We start from the raw sequence: 21517 nt of genomic DNA, 5'->3' as shown, positions 1-21517 counted from the left end.
TCTCTCTCACTCTCTTCCCCCCCTAATAATGAAAAGTGTTCTGGCACAGCGTCTCAACAAGCAGTAAAGTGCAATAGACCCACCCCCTTCTCCTCCTTTCTCCGCCCCTTGGCACAAAAGCACAGAAGCATCTAAGTATGAGGTACAAATCCCCCGCCAGCCCAGACTCACTTTCTCACTCACTTACACACACACACACACACACCCACACACACACTCTCCACTCTGTGGCTATTCTTGTCCTTTTGGCTGTCATCTGGCACCATTGAGCAAAGACCAGTAATGTCACAGGAATCAGTCCCCAACTGGGTAATCATGTGAGACAGTTAAGAAGAGTTCATGCTTCTCTGATATATAAAATACAATGCATATTACATACAAGGAAAACAAATGTTAGCCAGTTATTTTGACCATTAAAATATGTAAAAATTGTCATTCATTAGTCACTGATTTGTATAAGTGGTTCATCTCAAATGGAATAGTGCATAATACCTCTCCACTGCTTTTGACACAGCAGAATTGAGCAGCACTTCATCTTTAAAGTGTGAAGTGTTCTGAGATTTTTTATGAGAGTGCAGTAAATGTTAACATTTAACCAGCAGGCTTAACACCAAAGGATGCCTACAATCAAAAATACTGATTATAAAATGGACAGTTCCAGTTCTGAAATATTATTAGCTCAGCCACATTCAAATCCATTGTGAAAAATCTTGATAGCACACACTTTTATAAAGCACACACCAACCAACTTTTAAAATACATTTGTTTATTTATTTATTTTTAATGAACTTACTGAGATATATAAAAGCCTTCAACATATGATACTACTTATCATGTGGGACAAGCTTACATGAAGTGCATGAAGTAAATGTACACAGACATTAGACGAGTATTATCAAACGTGATTAACACTGACAAGGTGATAAAATCACTGAAAAATATGGTAATGGACTACCAAAAGTTCTGTAAAAATAATTAATTAATTCATTCAGTCATTCATTATCTGTTACCACTTATCCAGTTGAGGGCTGTAAAAATTATTAACATAGTAAATATTGTATAGTTTTAATTACCATTCTAAGGACAAATAGAAGAAAATATTTTTCTATTGTTTTCTATTTAAAGTTATGAACAGTTTGAACGTGTTCCACTGAATTTAGAGTTGGCCACCTGGTAGCTGATGTTGCTGTTTTTGTGTTCTCTGCTTTCTCGACCTTGACTTGTTTTAGGTGATTTCAGAGTTGTTTGAAAGTTTCTTTGAAGCAGCTGTGTTTAGCAGTTTACCAGATGCTCTTAACAGTCCACTTACAAAAAACAGGAAAGGCTAGCAGTGTTACACATGCATACAGACAGTGATGTAAAACATGTCTGCTTTTCTGATTGTGAGGAATATAACAGTATCTGCCTTTATACATACACCTTGATCTGTCTAAGAGTTTTTAGGAATTACAATAAGAGTACTTTTTTATTTTAAGTTCAGCAATGGTAAAATATCACTTTTTTAGTTCTGATGCTAAAATGCTGAAACTTTGAAATTTTGAACATCAGATGCATTGTTTTCTTCATTGCAAGGCCTGATTTTATTCCAACACACTTTGGAATGTTTCCTTATAATTTGCTAGCTCTCCTGTCTATTCCATGCTAGAAAAAGCTCAGATTGTTGTACGCAGCATTGATTAAAGAGAAAGAAAGAAAGTCTCTGTCCGAAATTTCTGTGCATTGCTGGCTCGGCCATGGAGGAATGTGTTTAGACAAAGGAGAAATCTCTGAACAATGAAAATGGGTGAGGATGTTGCTCTATTCCTGCTCCATAGGTTTGAAATATTGACTTATTTTTGCTGTTTCAAATGTTATACTTAAGTTAAGCTAAAACAGTCGCAGTCACACAGCTCCAGGGACCTGGAGGTTGTGGGTTCAATTCCCGCTCCGGGTGACTGTCTGTGAAGAGTTTGGTGTGTTCTCCCCGTGTCCGTGTGGGTTTCCTCCGGGTGCTCCGGTTTCCTCCCACAGTCCAAAAACACATGTTGGTAGGTGGATTGGCGACTCAAAATTGTCCATAGGTGTGAGTGAATGTGTGAATGTGTGTGTTGCCCTGAGAAGGACTGGCGCCTCCTCCAGGGTGTATTCCTGCCTTGCATGATTCCAGGTAGGCTCTGGACCCACCGCGACCCTGAAATGGATAAGCGGTTACAGATAATGAATGAATGAATAAATGAAGTTAAGGTAAAACGGACTCCAACTACTAGCTTTCCATGAAATTAAACACACTTACAAAAATGCTACAAATCCAAACATCTCAAGTTACAAATGAGTTTCTGTGGCAACTCAAACACAGGAACAACTTGCAAATTAAAACATGAACGAGGTGCAGTGGGTTTCTTACTTTAACTTAGTTCTGAATTAAAGCAAACTAGATGGGGAGTCCTCTAGTCCTCTTCATATTTATCTATGTTGCATTTAACTAATTCTAAGCTTGAAAATGCTAACTGTGAATGAAACACTCAACTTAAACACAACAGTAGTTTCTACTATTGAAATTAATGGCAAAGTCTACAATTGAGTGGAAACACTATTACCAACCTATGGAGCAAAAATAAATATTTTCATCTCCTTTCATGATTTTCAATGTTTGGAGGGTCTTTGCCATTTTTCTGCCATGAGCAAAGAGAGAGGAAGCTTAGCATATCTGGCTGAGCTACATTGTTTTTTTTTGTTTTTTTAATCGTGTATGTTGCCTTTTAAGTCACTAAAACCTCCCTTCAAGCACTCTTGGCTTTAATGACACTTTTAAAATTTTATACAGGTAATGAGTTTACATTCATTCAGTCTGTCATTTTCTGTGATAGTTTTGTCCTGTTCCATTATTAGAAATGTTTAGAAATGGCCAAGGTTCAGCATATATTCATAAATTGCATTAATTCCATTAACATTCTGTTGCTTATATATAGACCTTGATAGATTCTGACCTCTAGCCTTCATTTTAAGAGTTTGTAACATTTCCTAGGAGTAGACTTCTGTTTTTTTTGTATGTATATATATATATATATATATATATATATATATATATATATATATATATATTTAGAATGGGCCTAGGTCTGAAACATATAAATCAACTTTACATAAACAAATTTTTCTAATTTCTACAATTTACTGTTGAAGCCATCTTCAAAATTCCATAAGTCTTCTGAGTTAATAAATGCTTTAGGCACAGAAAGTAGCAGAGCTCATAAATCCAGCAACACAGCCAGGCTGGTGCTGTTAAAATCATTAATTCTCCAGAACAGGAAGTGGGATTGGGGGTATTTACAAGCTGCTGGATGTCGTACTATTGCCTTGAAACAGGCACCCTTGTAATAAAAATGTCTCCATAGGTGTTCCCTGTACAGATTTGTAATGGAAACAGTAATTCCATTGCAGGTCACAACTCAGCTGTTGTTTACCTCTTCAATAACCTGTCAAGTATAGAAAGCATAGGTTTGGCTTTTTACAGATGAATAATGGGACACAGCCTGGCATCACTCTTTTCTGTCTTTCTTTGCTTAAATGCCTTGGTGTATAGCATTCTTTAACTATTATCTGTAGAATCTAATCAGTTAACAACTCAGAGTGGCTCCTCAGATGTCCCACTTCTTATCTGATGCCTCAGAGCCTTAAGGCCAAATTTAAAACTATTTAAGTACTATGTTCTTCATCTTAAACAATTTTCAATTTTGCTCAGATTCTTCTTGATTGCATGAATTTGTGAAATCAACAGCACACATTATTTAAAATCATTATTTATTAACAGGTAAACTAGGTATTGGATGATACCCTCAAATAATACGCACTGCCACGAGGAGAGATTTGGAAAACGTTAAACCGACACATTCCCACAGAATATCACACTTACTGGAATACTGTTATTTGGTTTTATTCTAATGTTGGGTGTTATTTGTTGTTTGTTTGTTTGTTTGTTTGTTTAGCAAATAAACACTTACTGCTCATATAATTAGCTTTTTTAATCTCATAAACTCTGGTGACTAAAACTTTTGCACAGTATGGTGTATACTGGATTTTTTTTTATAATTTTATTTTATTTATGTATTATTTAGATAATAGGCTTAGATGTATTTGTAGTAAGGCTGTGTAGTGATTTGTTTTAACATTTTTAATTAAATAAATTAAGAGAAAAAATGCAATTACAGCAACAATCTTATTTTGGACCTTACAACCTTGGTTAATTGCAGTTAATGTAATACAAATGTGGTTGTAGTAGATTTAAATTAATTATGTCAGTATTTCATTTTTGTCAGACAGGTATAATAGCAGTCCACATAAAACATTAATTTATTTAAGATATTGTTGACTAATCCTTTGAATATAAGGTAAATACTTTGCCCAGTCATACGTGTGTTCTAGTACTAGTAGATGAATAGGAGACAAGGCACAATGGTAAGACATGAATGTTAAAAGTGCTGTAGTGATTTTATTCCTTGGCTTTTATTCGTGTCTATTTTCTCATAAACTGTTTTTGTTCAAAGCTGAGTATAGAGTCATGTTTTGCTTGGATGGAGCAGTTTAGTGACATATTTGGAAATATGGTAGAAGAAGTAAAGACCAATCTGGGTTCCAAAAACTCTTGGAAGTAAACTGCTTCCTGATATGGCCTACAATAAAGAATCAGTAAAGTTTTGTGTGGAAATTGCTCTGCTAAGATGAGCTCTGGAAATTGTTTCTCTTGCCTTTGTTGGTGAAATAGAGAAGGGCAAATACAACAGGACATACAGGTCACTGTGGTCAAAAGTCACATAAAAAGGAGTCTCCATATTCTCTCTCTCTCTCTCTCTCTCTCTGTCCTCTCCTGACTGATATATAGAACTGTTCATGACCCCATACACACACACCTTGCCTAAAACAACAGTTTTAGCTGCAGGAAATTAACCATGCTGCTCTAATGCCATGTCATTTTTTTTGTACACTTCTTCAACGTAAAAAGATTTTACCACAAGTGATCAAATTCAAGGTCATGCATCTCTATAAATCTAATATCTCTATCTTGCCTTCTTATAAAAAAGCACTCTGTAGCTGATGCAAACACAACTGAACACTGAATCAACACTGAACACTGGATCAAAGCATAAAAACATCGTCGCTCTTTAGCGTACATTGCATCTTTTCCGACATGACCACACCTTTGCCTGACTACAGGGTCTTTTTTTTTTATAAAATAACCTCTTGAAAGTAACCAGTTTCAAAGCCAGTTTCATTTAGATGACATACGTTCTCCACATGTAAGATGTGGAAAGGGGAAAAAGACCTCTGTTTTTTACTGTAGTAGACAGCCATGTGGTTTGTGAATGAAGCTGTCTAATCTGCATCTTAGACTGGGTGAACTTCACTGAATGCTTTACCATCCATTGTGTCCTTGGCCAGTTTCCAAAACCAGTGTGTTACAGTGCAGCCTGCTTCTCTTTCCACCACTAATCCAAAACAGGTGCAAGAGTGCTAGTGGGTGAAAACAGAAGGAAAAGAAAAGTCTAAGTATTTCTGCCATTATATTGAAAAGGCAGCAAGTCAGAGCTTTCCCAAATCAAAATTGGTTCACATGGCAAGAATCATGGGGAAAAGTGGGTTGTCACTCACAGGAAATGTTTCATGTATGCTTCTGTCAAACTTGTTAGCAGGGCACAAAGGCTTAGCCAAGCTTTTGCTCCAATTGCTAGCAGTTTTCTTGGAGTGTGAAAGGATTCAGGTCTTGAATTTGTTAATACCAAGAAACATCAAATATATTACAGTTTTGTTATGGTCACCCTAAACATCAGCTTTACACTTTAAACTTTTCACATTGAACTTTGGTATTTCTATTGTTAAAAACTAAACTAAGAACCTTCTTCCCTGTTAGTATGTCTATTGTTGCACATAGTAGCAAAATACAAATGTTCTAAAACCCCCTCATGTTAGACCATATTTGAGTTTTGCTGTGGAGAAAAAAAAAGTGAAAAATACAAACCACATTTGGGATGCAGTACAACATGTGAATAAAACCAAAATGCAATGATATGCAAATCACATCAAATAATACAAATAAAACCTTTAAAATGCTGAAAGTGAGAAAGTTTTTTTGTTTGTTTTATATTTTATGCCAGCAACACTTTGCCAACTATGTTCCATTAACTACATTTTAACAACACTCTGTAAACATCTGGGGAGTGTGGAGACCAATGGCTGTAGTTTTGAAAGTAAAATGTTTTCCCATTCTTACTGGTTACAGGATTTTAGCTGCTCAATATCCATTTCATAATGCACCAGTTGTTTTCAATGAGTGACAGGTCTGGACTAATTAAACACCCAATTTTACTAATTTACTAATTTTACTAATTTAACCCTATTTTACTAAGGAGCCATGCTGTTGCAAGACATTTTCTGAATGGCGGCATGTTACTACAAAATATTGTATATATCATTCAGCATTAACACCTCCTTAGATGTGCAAGTCACCAATGCCATGTGCACTAATGCACCACAGTACCATAATGGACACTGGCTTTTGAGCTATGTACTTATAACAAGCTGGATTGTCCCTTTCCTCTTTAGGCTGTAGGATGCAGCATCCATTGATTCAAAATGGATTTTTATATTTTGATTTGTCTTACCACAGCATAATTTCCACTTCAAATCAGTCCATGAGCTTAGGCCCAGAAAAGGCAGTTTATATATGATTTCTTCTTGCATTGGCGAGTTATAACTTACAGTGATGAACTGCATTCACAGAAAATGGTTCCTGAAACCATGCAGTGGTTTCCACTACCTGATAGTGTGTTTTAATGCAGTGCAACCTGCCTCGTCCTTTGCATATAGAGATTTCTATTTAATTATATTATGTATTGTAGTTGAAATTCTCAGGATCTTTACTATTGAAACCTTGAATTATACTGTCCTTGAATTGTTTTATCATTCAAGGATATCATATCATTAACGATCTATCACAATTTTGTTTTGTAGCATTGCAGAACTTGACCAGTCTTTCTAGCACCATCCCAAATATTTTGTAAAATATTTCAACATTTTAGATACTGTTACTGGTCAGTTGCTGGACAGTAATGATAATGGTCAGTTGCATTGTACATGCTTTGCTTATCTTGCCTTTTAATGTGTCAAAGCCAATCTCTGCCTTTTTTAAGAAGACATGCTTTGTAGCTCTGAGTGTCCCCAAATGGCTTTGAAGTTTAAAACAATATTTTCCCTTTCTGTATGCTATCAGTCTGAAGAACCTTATATCAGAGAGGCCGGCTGCTGCCAAACTGTGACTAAACACATACACACACACACACACACACACACACACACACACACACACACACACCATCCTTCAATGGGTATTGTTAAAAAGAAAAATGTTTTTTGTATTTGAACATCTAAATTGTTCACTGTAGATGCTGCATCATACAACAAAACAAAATCAGTTGTGTGATGGACTTTTTTTTTAAAGAATGTATATTAGCCATTCTGGCATCTGGGAATGTAACCCATAGATAGATAGATAGATAGATACATACATACATACATACATACATACATACATACATACATACATACATACATACATACATACATACATACATACATACATGCATGCATGCATTCATTCATTCATTTTTGATCCCCTGGGGAAGTTCAAGGTCTCAGTAGCTTACAGACATCACATACAACAATCACTGACAGCAATGGACTAAAAAAAAAAAAAAAAACCCTAAAACAAATATTAAAATCGACATAGTACTTCAATATACTATGTAGGCTGAGTCATATATCAAATATCAAAAAATGGCATAATAGTAAATGCCTCTGGAAAATATGTTGCAGTTTGGACCACTATTCTATAAAAAGGTACGGTAGAGGTACTTTACTGTCACTAAATGTATAAACAGTGTAAATGTACTTTTAAATGTACAAAAGTGTTTAAAAGTCCAGTTGTGTTTCTTATAGATAACACATTACATTTCATTAAGGTACAATATGGTTCCCCAATTAAAGGTATAAATATGTACCCTTCAGGGTACCACCACAGAGACAGCAAAAGGTACCACCACATTGACAAAATTTCTGACAGTGTATTTATTACGGCGGCATGGTGGCTTGGTGGTTAGCACGTTCGCCTCCCAGCGCTGGGATCTTGGGTTCAAGTCCCATCTGGGTGGAGTTTCCATGGTCTCCCCGTGTCTGCGTGGGTTTCCTCCGGGGGCTCCGGTTTCCTCCCACAGTCCAAAAAACATGGAGGGTAGGTGAATTGGCTTCTGTAATAACTGTCCTGGTGTGTGAGTGAATGAGTGTGAATGTGTGTGCCCAGATATGGATTGGCGCTCTGTCCTGGGTGAAATCCTAGTGCCCGACGCAGTCCTCCAGGTGGACGGTCGTTTCTGGTTGAGAGTACGCTGTGCGCGTTTGGCTGCCGCTTCTCGCCAGTGTGTGTGTGTGAATTGAGCGTTCTGAGCAGTGTAGATTGTAAAGCGTCCTTGGGTGTCTAGAAAGGCGCTATATAAGTGTAACGATAATAATAATAATATTAAATATTTTGTATCCCAACAGTTATGGAGAGAAAGAGTTTGGAAGCTGGAGAGTTTATGTAGATGTACTGTAGTAGTAGTAGTAGTAATAGTAGTAGTAGTAGTAGAAGAACACTACTTCAGTTTGGTGGTGTTGACACTATTTGACTATTTCTCAACTTGTACTACAGGAACACTCCATCAGGGAGGGATCAGGGACTCCATGGCTGTAAACACTGTGACTGAGCCCATCCTTTTCTCCAGACCTTCCTTGTAGGTCAGGAGTTGATGACGTGGCCAGCAACTTTGTTTTGCCACTAACACACAAACTACTATTCTAATGAAAGACTGCTTCACAGAACCAGACAAGACTGAATAACTGAAGAGTTAGATCACCACCACAGGAGAAGCAGCGCCTGTGACTGTCACTCCATCAAAGGGATCCCACTCCAGTTTGTGTGTTGATTGCAACTTTAACCTATGGGTGGGTGATCTGGCCAAATTACAACATTCCTATGGTGGAAAGCATATTTTGACTGGAGTAATTTGCAGTGAGTTAGTTTCATAGCTAAACGGTAGAATGTAATCATCTTATATAATTAGTTTCTGGCCACTTCAGCCATGAAAAAAGAAGAATTAGAATTGGTTGATAAATTCATGATTGGAGGTCCTTGATATATTAATGATAACTTGGCTGTTATACAAACCTTTTTTCCAGATTATCCAGGCTTTTTAACAAAAAATGCAATAAACACAGTCTTTGATTTATCCATTCTCTTGAAGATTTATTTATCTGATAATACTACAAAGATATATTTATAATGTTTTCACTGATATACATGATTGTATTTTGTATTTTACATAATAGTTTTCTTTTCAATACACTTCTTATTATTTTGGAAACTGAGAAAAAAATGTTTTGCAAGTGGATATTGCCCATTCTTGCTTCATACAAGCTTCAGCTGTATGGTCTGTTTTATTTTATTTACAATATATATTCCAGAATTCAAAGATTTTCATGTTCTTTTTTGGTTGCAACTAACAAGTATAAAAAAATACTGTTTTGCAGATTTGTGATGCCATGTTGCACAGTTGTTTCAGAACTATGCTGTTGTTACTGAATCTGTTTTGGGAGCATTTTAAGAAGATATTTTGTAAGAGTGATTACACTCACAAGTCTCTGAATAGCACCTCTGGTTCAAAATGAAGTCATGTAAATTGGACCACATGGGGCCCTTACCGACTAATAGTGTGAATGTGCCTTGGTTCGTGCTCATTGTGCCAGCAGTTTGATCACTCTTTTTTTCAGTTCAAAGTGCTGTGAATGCTGGGAAATGTGTTTCTTGAGTGATCTCAGATGACTGCCTTTAGACCATTTTCTTAGAACATTCCGTAGATCCTGCACACAAACTCCCCTGTGTAGGTCCTTCTTTTCTGTACTTTTACTCCATGGATTGGGTTGCCTCTGTTTGACTGCACTTGTGTTGCATAGCAGACTGAGTCTAGCTTTCTGTTTAACAGAGCAAGGCAGTGAAGATAATGATATCTACATTTAAACATCTTCGTCTGGAAAAAATAAAGTGCACGCAGCAATCTGGTTATCATAGGGTAGATACGGCTCCAAGTAACAAGAAATGATAACAGTGTATCTAGAAAGGCTGGAATTGATTACAGACTGAATGCCTGCGTGTTAGGACCAAATTAAAAGATATAAGTATGCATAAAATTTTTGTAACCTGTAAGGTTATGGATTTCAGAAGCTAATAGCCACCATCTAATTTACCCATTAAAAGAATGCCATTGCTTTAGTTCAAATTTTACTCTACAATAAACAACCTCTTGGTATTTCTGCAGAACCCAACAGGAGGGGCATTTATTTCCAACCCTTTTAAAATAACACGTTGTTGTTGTGTGAATGGTTGTAGAGGGGTGGAGATATAAACAGACCAGTAGTGCATAAGTGATGAGGGAGCAGATGAAAATGGGTACTTATAAAATGACACCTTGCAATTCCATGGCTTTCTTTGAAAATAATAAGCATGATTAAATGATAAAAGTGCATAAACACACCCACCATGGACAGGACAATTTAACATAATCTCTATGAAAAAGCATGAAACCTAGATGTTCTGGAGGAGCTGCATATGACCTTATGGTCAAGTCAAGTCAAATTTATGTGTATAGCCCTTTTTTTATAACCTGAAAGAGTCACAAAGCAGGGGCAAGCAAAAAATGACAGGGGTAAGGACAAACTCCCTCAAAACTGAAGGATGAAACATAGGCAGGAAGCAAGACAATTGAAGCCCATAGTCTGGCCAAACACATTACGAACAAAGCAGCTTTAATTTGAAACTACATAGGCAGAAGCAGCTTAGGAGTCTGTAGAATAAGTGGAGGTCTTTACTTAAGGTCTGTGCTGAATCAGTCCCATCATATATCCAAGTGTTTGTGCATGAGGATTACAGATACCACATATATGAAATCTGAGTGTGGAGTGGAGGTGTGGTGTGCAGTGGATGCCAGGATTGGAGGGCAGATATCTGGTTTCAAAGCAAAAGGCCCCGACAGTCAGTCTTCCATCAGGATAGCGTTGGACCTGAGGGCAGCCATTAACTTGGAAGAAACTTGTTAGATGTCATTGGTTCTGTATGGAATATAGAGAGCAAGAATATTGTCGGAGTGAATATTGTCAGTGAATAAGGTAGATCTAACTATAATAGCCAAACAAAAAAGAAGAGAACCAGAAGGTAACATCAAACACAAGAATACCCTGAAATACTGGCATCTCCCTGCTCTACCATCAGCTGAGTGCAGTGGGACAACAGCACCATCAACTCAATTTACCACAGTTCCATATGTCAAATAATTATAGAACTGGGGCTTAATATGAAAAATCTCTTTCCCTGCTGAGGAATCATGAATTCTCTGAATAAGTAGAAACCCAGCATCCTGTGATCTAAGAGGGGTTCATAATAGGAAATGAGCTCTTCCAAGTATTCATGGACAAGAACATGCAGGGGTTTATACGTAAATAGGAGTTTCTGAAATCCAACATCAATAGCAAATTTGAAATTGGTACTTCAGGGCCTATTGAAATCTTTCATTTCAGATGAAATTTTGGATGAGCAGATGTTCGCAAACTTTTGGCCCCATAGTACCCTGTAGACAGGTAGTGACATTGGGAATATTTTGGACCTATTTCATAGGTATAATAATAATACAACAGTATTTGACATGAGAAATAAAACGTTTTTTGCAGTACATGATATCAACTGTGAGCTGATCTCAGCTTAGAAGAGTGCCTTTTTTTCTCAAGACCTGATCTGTTGCAAGTATCATGCAGAGGGCCACAGGCATGTGACTTAAGTTAAGTTTTCCATCCACAGAAAAAGTGAGCAGACAAGGTCAAAGATTTGCAATCAGTTATGATAAAATGCAGTGTCAAATCATTAAGGCATACAATGTCTCTCTGTGGCAATGTCTTCTACTTTTTTTTCTGTGCACTGTTCCATTGATATTCATATGGGATTTTCCAGAATTACAGTTTTTTGGGTTTTTTTTTGAGAGGGGATGAGTGGGATAAGTACACATCCTCTACAGAGAACACACTTTTAATGAAAAATTATTGATTGTTAGCTTAGATCCAATATAATAACCAGACAAAGAGTCACTGTATTTTTTGTTTTTTATTTTAATATTTTTTGTTTTTAAATGGACAGAGACAGGGAGCAACCAAAGCATGAACAAGCCATTCCAGGGGAAATGGTTTGGTCCATGGAAACACCATGACACACACAATTAAAAAAAATGTAATTTTACCAGAGTTATTTTTAAACTTTTGCATACAACGGATTCACATACTATAAGAGATGCATAAATTGCAGAGTTGTGAGTTCTGTGTGTAGCTTCCATTGATGATAGGTACAAAACAGTTGCTAGGGGGTCAACATTGCTCCCTGCAATGTTTATGGCAATTAAATATCGATATGTTTATTGAAAAGTAGCTATAAAAAGCTGTGATTAATCAATGTTGCTTAAAAATAGTTTTGCAACTTAAAAATATTTAGAAAATATTCATTGTAAAGAGATGCACATGCAGTGTGGTGTGAGGCAAAGTAATGCCCAATGGAAATACATTTTTAGCTTTACATATAAAAAATTCTCAAACAGTATCCTATGCACTGGTCATAATCAATAGAAAATAAAATGGTTATATTTGTAATTAAGGACATTGCAATCCCGGGACACCTGTCACTATCATGGTAAGAAAATAAATTTGTAAAAAATGTCAGTGTAACTTTTTATATCAGTTCTTAATTGTTTAACATCTCACCAACTGAATCTTGCAGAAATTATGAATGGGAAGACCTTCTGCAAGATTCAGTTAATGAGATATAAACAAAGTTAAGAAATTGTATATAAAATGTAGCATTGACATTTTTTATAACCTGGGGTTAATTCAGTTTAAAGTGATCTTTAAAGACACAGGTTACTGACTTGGACTGATTCCGATGGGAGTAATATCATCGGAACACTGGTGGTAATTAACCTTCTTGCACTTCTTTTTTTTAAGCATGTCCTGTTGATATAGTACTTTAACAGAGCATAATGCTTTACATGCTGTCTTGTTGTTATGTGTTCTGAAGTGGTATCTGTCATAGCAACCAAAGGGAGTCAACTAGTTTAAATATTGTTTTGCTCATGCCCAGTAATCTTTCCTCATTTACAGTTGTGTTGATTTTGATTTATCCCCGAGTGCTAGTCCTGGGTCTTATGGTATCGTAAAGCCGTTAGTCACGCTGCAGTGTTTTTCTTTTCACACAGCTCATTGGTTTCAAAGAATGCAGCTTTTTAGCAGCAACATGAAGGCAGACAGATGAAAGAGTCTGATTATAGCCGGACAAAACAACAACAAAAAAAAAAGAGCAGTGACATCATACCAGCTGGGAGAGTGTGGGCTTGTATGAGCCACTAGCATAATTGGTGTTGGTGACACTCTAAAGCCCTCATTCATTGCAGTAATATCCAGGCAAGTAGAGGATGAGATTCCTCCCCCCTCCCCAACATATACAGAGAAGTCAAAACATCAATGACTAATTTGAAAATCTTTCTTTTATTATCTATATATTCAGAGCATTAGTTAAAAAGTTCTCAAATAAAACAAGGAATAAATATTCAATAGTCAGCACTATGTTTAATTCACAATTAAATAAGAACATATTTTACTTTTTAAAACAGATATATTTTCAAGTGAAACAGGACTATTGGGCTGCAAGTAAAAAAACACATTTCCAAACAAGTTCTATGCTGTACAAAATGTAATTAAAACAGAATGCAGTGATGTGAAGATCATTTAAACCCTATATTTAATTGCAATTCAAACAAAACTTAAACTGAGAAGTGTTACCAATTTGGACCAGTTTTTTCTTTTTTCTTTCTCAGTTTCAACATAGCACACCATTGATTTATCTTTATTTCTTTATTTATTTTTACATTTTGCACAACATCCCAACTTTTTCAAAAAGGTTTTAATATGGGTGGGACTTCATTCCCGTCCATCTTTATTGAGAGTCACAGCCACACAGCTAGGGGATCCTATAGTTGTGGGTTCAATCCCCAGAGAAAGAATAAACAGTGTACACTAAGATCATTAAGTAATCAAAATATGAATATTGTTTCATACATGGTACAGTTAAGGTAAACATCTTTGGCAGTGACAGTAGTTTGCAGCATAATTTTAAACTTCAGCCCTTTTATATCCCACACCAACTACTCCAACTTTTGGCCATTACAGTCAAAACATCTATGTATAATTGGTTTATTCGTTTAATTTTTTAATGTGAAACAAATAAACAGATGAGCTAATATTCAGATTAAACAAACACTTAATAATTTATTTTCTTAAAGGTACTTTTGAATGACTCTTTTGTGAAGTCAACTGTGATTTTTGACAGGAGTTGGGAGTTGGTGTCAACCCCAGAAAATGTGGAGGCATGCGTAACTTTCTCCTGACTCACTCACCACAAACTAATTCCAAAATAATCACCTAAAAATACAAAAAGAAAAACTTAATTTATAGTTTTCATATTTCAGTTTATTATATTCTCCATATTTTACTATATATAAAATGTAAAAATGAAACATTTTGCATTTGCATATTAAGTTTTCACATTCTTCAAAAAATGAACAAACCAATAATACACAGACCCCAAAGCCAGTTAACAACAATATTTTACAAAGCTAACAGGTTTACACAAGGTAATATCATGAGTTTGCCAGATTTGTGAAGTCTGTTGTGATTCATGTCTTCTTTAAATTTACCATTCTGGAAATACACAAGGATTTGTTCTAACAGCATTTCTATTTATAAAGCACATAAGCTAAATAATGTGCAGAATATGTCATCTTTAGATGCATTCACTGATTTTCACTTAAACAAATAAACAAAGCATGTCATTCAACTAGCCATGTTCAGAATTTTGTATGTGGCTTTATGTGTGATCCTACGAACTCTGCAATGGTCCACCCTCTTCATGTTTTAACAGGGCCAAACACAGGTCCTGGCGTATAAACATTAATCAGAACAGGCTGAGTGTGAACCCTTGTCTCTGTGGAGATGATCGATGTGCTTCTGTTGACCCCTGGTCACCCCTCTGCTCCAGGCCATCACATTAGTCACACTTCATGGCCTGAATTGACTGGCAGATTCACAGCTTGAACACAGTTGACCAAACATTTCCTTACTTTGACTTGCACAGCTAGAAAGCCCTGGATGAAAACAGCCTTTATGTAGCCTCAATTTGGCACTTTTTGGCCAACTATTATGAACCAACTATTCAGTTCAACTATTCATATACCACCTTTTTTAAACTCATTGCCCCTTTTGTCCATTTTGTCAGCTCCATTTGCCACATAGGTGCATTTTGTAGGCTGATTTAGATCATTCTTGGCACTGCAGTGACATTGAAGTTGTGACGGTGTGGTAGTGTGTGTCATACAAGTGGATCAGACACAGACAAGCGGTTGGAGTTTTTAAAAGCTTTGCTCACTCAATGCTCACTGTATTAGACACACATACACTGTTGTTTCACCTTGTACATGTAAAGTAGCACATGTGTTTCTGAACAGTTTGTGTAGTCCACCAGTGACACTAAGGTGTTTAAAAACTCCAGCAGCACTCCACCATCAGTCCAGGATTACATCCCACATACATCCTAAAGCAAGTCCCATTTCCAATGCTGTCATCCCAATAGTTCTCTAATAATGCACTCAAACCAGTTCCTTCAGTCTAGGGTGCTACAAGGTCTCACACTTGATGGCAGTTATGACAGAGACACACTTCTCTTCCTGCACCATGGTTCCTGTAGCACTTTTATGCATTTGGATGCATTACTCTTGTTCTGCCGGAGTCCATGTTGCTGTGAGGGACGCTGTTACAATTGATGTGCACTGTGGACTACAGATGGGGCAATATTTTACAAGTCTGACTGGTTTACACAAGGTAATATATTGAGTTTGCCAGATTTATGAAGTCTGTTAATTAGTTTTTAATCTCTTCTTTAAATTTACCACTCAGGAAATACACAAGGTTTTGTTCTAACAGCATCGCTATTTATAAAAGATATAAATATGCATAAATAAATATAGTGAACAAAAATATAAAAGCAACAATTTAGTTTTTGCTCCTAAGATCTTAGTCTTTTTATGTACACAAAAGGCCTTTTTCTCTCAAATCTTGTTCACAAATTTGTCTAAATCTGTGTTGGTGAGGGGCGGCACGGTGGCGCAACAGGTAGTGTTGCAGTCACACAGCTCCAGGGGCCTGGAGGTTGTGGGTTCGCAACAGGTAGTGTTGCAGTCACACAGCTCCAGGGGCCTGGAGGTTGTGGGTTCGATTCCCGCTCCGGGTGACTGTCTGTGAGGAGTTGGTGTGTTCTCCCCGTGTCCGCGTGGGTTTCCTCCGGGTGCTCCGGTTTCCTCCGGGTGCTCCGGTTTCCTCTCACAGTCCACGTTGCAGGTGGATTGGCGACTCAAAAGTGTCCGAATGTGTGTGTGTCTGTGTTGCCCTGTGAAGGACTGGCGTCCCCTCCGGGGTGTATTCCCGCCTTGCGCCCGATGATTCCAGGTAGGCTCTGGACCCCCTGCGACCCTAAATTGGATAAGCGGTTACAGATAATGGATAATGGATGTGTTGGTGAGCACTTCTCTTTGCCGAGATAATCCACCCACCTCACAGCTGTGGCATATCAAGATGCTGATTAGACAGTATGATTATTGCACAGGTGTGCCTTAGGCTGGCCACAATAAAGGGCAACTCTAAAATGTGCAGTTTTATCTCACAGCACACCTCCACAGATGTTGCAAGTTTTAAGGGAATGTGCAATTGCCATGCTGACTGCAGGAATGTCCACCAAAGCTGTTGCCTCTAATTGAATGTTCTTTTGTCTACCATAACCCGTCTCTAGCGTGTTTTTTTTTTTCCATAGAATAAGTTCAGCTCAGGAAAAATGGGAGCAAATACAAAAGTGTTGTTTTTATTTTATTTGTTCAGTATATAGTTCTTAAATATTGTTTCTGGCCAGCATGGTGGCCAAACAGCTAGTGCCGCTGTCACACAGATTCAGGGTCCTGGGGTGGTGGATTCAATCCGGTGAGGAGTTTAGTGTGTTATCCCCATGTCCGCATGGGTTTCCTCTGGGTGCTCCAGATCCCTCCCATGGTCCAGAAACACACACTGGTAAACTGTGTGAGTGTGTGGTGCTCTAGGATGGTGCCCAGTGATTCTGGGTAGGCTCCAGACCCACGTGACCCTGAACTGGATAAGTGGTTACAGACAATGAATGAATTAATGAATAACTGTAGCTCGATATTTTGTGGTATATTACTTATTTTTCATTCCACATGACTCATTTATCAGGACTAAAGGTGGAAGACTATATGTGACTGTATATTTGGAACATGAGGGAGAAATAAAGGAAAGCTGAACTTGAATTGATCTGAATGTCTCACCTGTGAGTAACTATGGAACAGTCTCCTTTTCATTCAGGCACGTTTGTGCACGTTAGCTAGGGGCAGGTCTCTACCTCTGTGGCTGAAGTCATTTTCCATTCTCTCATGGGATGGCTAAGAGCGTGTGACTGTTTTTGAATAATGGGAAACGTCTTTTGACTCTGCACCTGCATGTCTGCAGTTCTGGGCAATATAAAGGGGTGGGATTGTTCTTGCATGTGGCAAAGGTGTCAGGGTGTGAATGTGAGTGTGTGTGTGTGCATGTGTGTGCAAGAGTACTTATATAAAAAGAGAACAGCTGTGCATCCTTTTTTATACTTATTCAGGTTCAGGATGAATCACAGATGCTTTGGAGAGCTCAGATTTGTAACACTGTTGTGAATTAGTTGTTCAAAATATTTGATGGTTTGTTCTCCATCTTCAAGGAGGCTAAAATTGCACTGATCATGGAGCAAATTAATTCATGATGACACAATGTAGTTGTAACAATTGTAGCATTTTAAAAGATGCTTTATAGCCATTCGGAAAATGCAGAATACTTGTGGAGAAAGCTGAAGAAGAATACTTTGTACTGTTTTTAATGGCTCTGTGTATCATCAGGGCTATAGTTATTAAAGGCTGGGGTGGGATGTGACTTTTTCCCCTTTCTATTACTCTCCCCCTCTCTCTCTCTCTCTCTCTCTCTCTCTCTCTCTCTTCATTTCTCCCCTCATTACATGTGAGCACTTCTTCTATCTCTCTCACTGATCATTTCAAATGTATAAAAATGACCTGGTGGGACCTGGAGGTTGTGGGTTCAAGTACTGTCAATACTGTCAGTGACATACTGTATGTTCTCCGTGTCCACATGGGTTTCCTCCGGGTACCTCCCATGGTCCAAAAACAGTAGTTTTCCTAGGTGTGAGTGTGATATATATATATATATATATATATATATATATATATATATATACTTTCATTAATTCATGATGACCCAGTGTAGTTGTACCATGTTGATAGCATTTTAGAAGATGCTTTATAGCCATAAAATATATTAACCAGCAAGTGATCAAACAGATTCTGATATTGATGTGTTGAAAACAGGAAAAAAGGACAATCATAAGTATCTCAGCATTTTTACAAAGGTTAGTACTATTAGTGATATTAATGAACTGGGTCTGTTCATTGCCAAAACTGCATGTACTATGTGATGTTCCCTGGATGTCTTGTTTACATACATCGTTGTAATCACTTTGTGATGGTTGGCTGCATGGAAGAGTCAGACGTTCACTGCATATATGGTGCTCTATGGGAGTAGATAATCTCACTGAGCATCCCCATCTCTCAGTAGACACACTCTCACACACACTCACACCTACTGGCAATTTCAGAACATGCAAACTTAACACAGAGTGGCCCAGGCTGGGAATTGAACTTGGATTGTCTTGCTGTGAGGCAACAATGCTAACCACTACACCCAGGATTCACTGATTCATGTGAGAAATGAAGGTGAAACTGTCTGCTCCCATTTTACAGATTAGCTACTATAGTACAATTTGCTGAAAAAGTTGATGCTTAAACATGGAAGCAACTCTAGGTAAGATTTGGCAGTTTTGCTCCTGGGCTTCTCCTTATGTTGCAGAGTATAAATCAGTACTGTCCTGAAATCAAGGTGGAAGTAGAGGGAGTAAGGGAAGGGTGTGATTTCCTACACTCCTCCAAAATTTGCAGCCCCCCTGTAAATTTTGCCCCCCTCATTTGTGTGTGCCCACCTAGTTGTGCAAGGCTTTAGAGTGTTCCAATTATTTTATTTTCCTCAACATGTGTGCTCAGGAGCATCCCTTTGCGCACTTAATGTTCCCCTCCCATAAATCTGCAGCAGATGATACTTTTGTCAAAGAAATACCTATGATCCATTGCAGGGCTGTGATGTTCCTCACAGAAACCTATAACAAGACCTGTATGGTTTGAGTCATGTTTTTAAAATACTGAAGTTAAGGGGAAAGCCCTGTTTCCCTGTAGTTAATGTATATAATCATCAGGCAGTTCAGTTCATTTTAACAGTGTCATTTTGACATTTCTAAACATTCCCATTCCATAAATTCCATTATATTCAATCAAACTGAAATAATATATTTGATAAAGAAACAGGACATCACTGGTAACAAGATCTCCTGTGTTCTGCATTGAAGCCATAGTTTTGTAAACACCTGAAAGACCCCTTTTTGCTCACCCTTCATCAAACATCATCGAAGTGCACACTTCCAGGAAGGCCTTAGGGCAAGAATTGGGACAAGGCAAGAGTGCAGTTTCTGCAGTGCTGAGCCCAGAGTAGTAACAACAGAGGCTTTGTTCTGTATGTTACAGGTCTTTTTAGCATCACATTGATTTTGAAGCTGTAATTTTTTGTTAAACCTACTATCAATGAGGGTTTTTCAAGGATTCTTTAGTAAAGAAAATGGTTCTATATAAAACAATGAATATGTGAAGATTTTTTATTTTTTTTTGCATGATTAAAGGGTTATTTGCATCATAACGAGGTTTCTTCAGATAAGTGTAGAATGTGCTGTGTATAGATATTTCTATACCTTTTAGAGAAGGGTTCTCTTTGGCACCACAAAAAAGGCTAAGGCATCTTCTCCTTTTTCACAGATTAGTTTAAATAGTACAAATTGCTGAAAAAGTTAAAGTTAAGGTTAAACATTTAAGGAACTCTAGGTAAGATTTGGCATTTTTGCTGCTGGATTTTTCCTGACGCGCATGCGCGCTGCTAGATGCAGCTCGAGTTTAAAGTTGGGGCAGATTATAAACAAACTGGATATTTCACACTACATGACTGTTTTTGTGGATTTTTATGGAGACAGGAAAAAATTCACACACACTACACTACCGGGGATAATACACTACATAAACCCAAACTCCCCACCCAAACACACAACTCATGTTTCCTAGGTGACACAGACAAATATGGATGTACAACTCTCAGATGTTATTGTTTTTCGCTGCTGTTTGTGTAGATCCACAAAGAAAACATTATCAGCATGGTCTCTACACACCCTAGCAGGAGCTGGAGATTAGTAGAATAGCCCATAGTTCCACCTTAAATGGATCAGAAATATAAGCAATAACCTGCTGCGTCATTTAAGGTGGAATTGAAAATTAGAATAAAGTTGGAATAAAGGCTGTAAGAGCATGTTTTGTGGCTCACTATGCTCTCTGCTCTGTTCTCATTGGCTGTTGACAGGATTCATTCAGAGTTGAGCTGATGGAGAGTTTACACTATGAGACTAAGTCAGGTCAAAAAAATCAAACGTTTGATATGATGCAACTGCTACACGATTTCGAGGCAAAAAAAAAACAGTAAAATCATGCTAAAAGTCATGTAGACTTCATTCGAGCAACCACAAAGAAGCATGCTAACACAGGTTGTAACAAATATGCTCATGACAGTGTAAAAAGTTGTTTAGTCAGGCTTAGTTATCGTTACACTTATATAGCGCCTTTCTAGATACCCAAGGACGCTTTAAAATCTACACTGCTCAGAACACTTAATTCACACACATACACTGGCGAGAAGCGGCAGCCAAACGCGCACAGCGTACTCTCAACCAGAAACGACCGTCCACCTGGAGGACTGCATCGGGCACTAGGATTTCACCCAGGACAGAGCGCCAATCCATATCTTGCACACACACATTCACTCACACATACACACTCATTAACTCACAAACCAGGACAGTTATTACAGAAGCCAATTCACCTACCCACCTTACCCTTGGTAAGATTATACCTTCCTACTTGTACTTGTTACTGCATTGGGGATTTTTTTTCATGGCTCTGAAACATTAATTTTTTTAATGTGCAGTCAATAAATAAGTAAATGTTGTTCATTCAAGCTTATTATATCTTATTAGTGATACAGAAAACTGCTTTAACAAAATAAAGTCAAAGTATAGCAGTATAAATATCTGGATTTATAAGCACCTAGCTAGTAGTTGAGATAC

The 21517-nt window shown here is 37.5% G+C and overlaps 1 protein-coding gene across 2 annotated transcripts in view; it reads left to right on the top strand.

Moving 5' to 3' along the window:
* ralgps1 (Ral GEF with PH domain and SH3 binding motif 1) overlaps positions 1-21517 on the top strand; it is a 165307-nt gene that overhangs the window by 101125 nt on the left and 42665 nt on the right. The gene's annotated exons all lie outside the window — the stretch shown is intronic.

This window comes from Hoplias malabaricus, chromosome 14, assembly GCF_029633855.1.
Source record: "Hoplias malabaricus isolate fHopMal1 chromosome 14, fHopMal1.hap1, whole genome shotgun sequence".
Taxonomy (NCBI): Eukaryota; Metazoa; Chordata; class Actinopteri; order Characiformes; family Erythrinidae; genus Hoplias; species Hoplias malabaricus.
The sequence above is the reverse complement of the archived record's forward strand: the minus strand, read 5'-3'. Positions and strand labels throughout refer to the sequence as shown.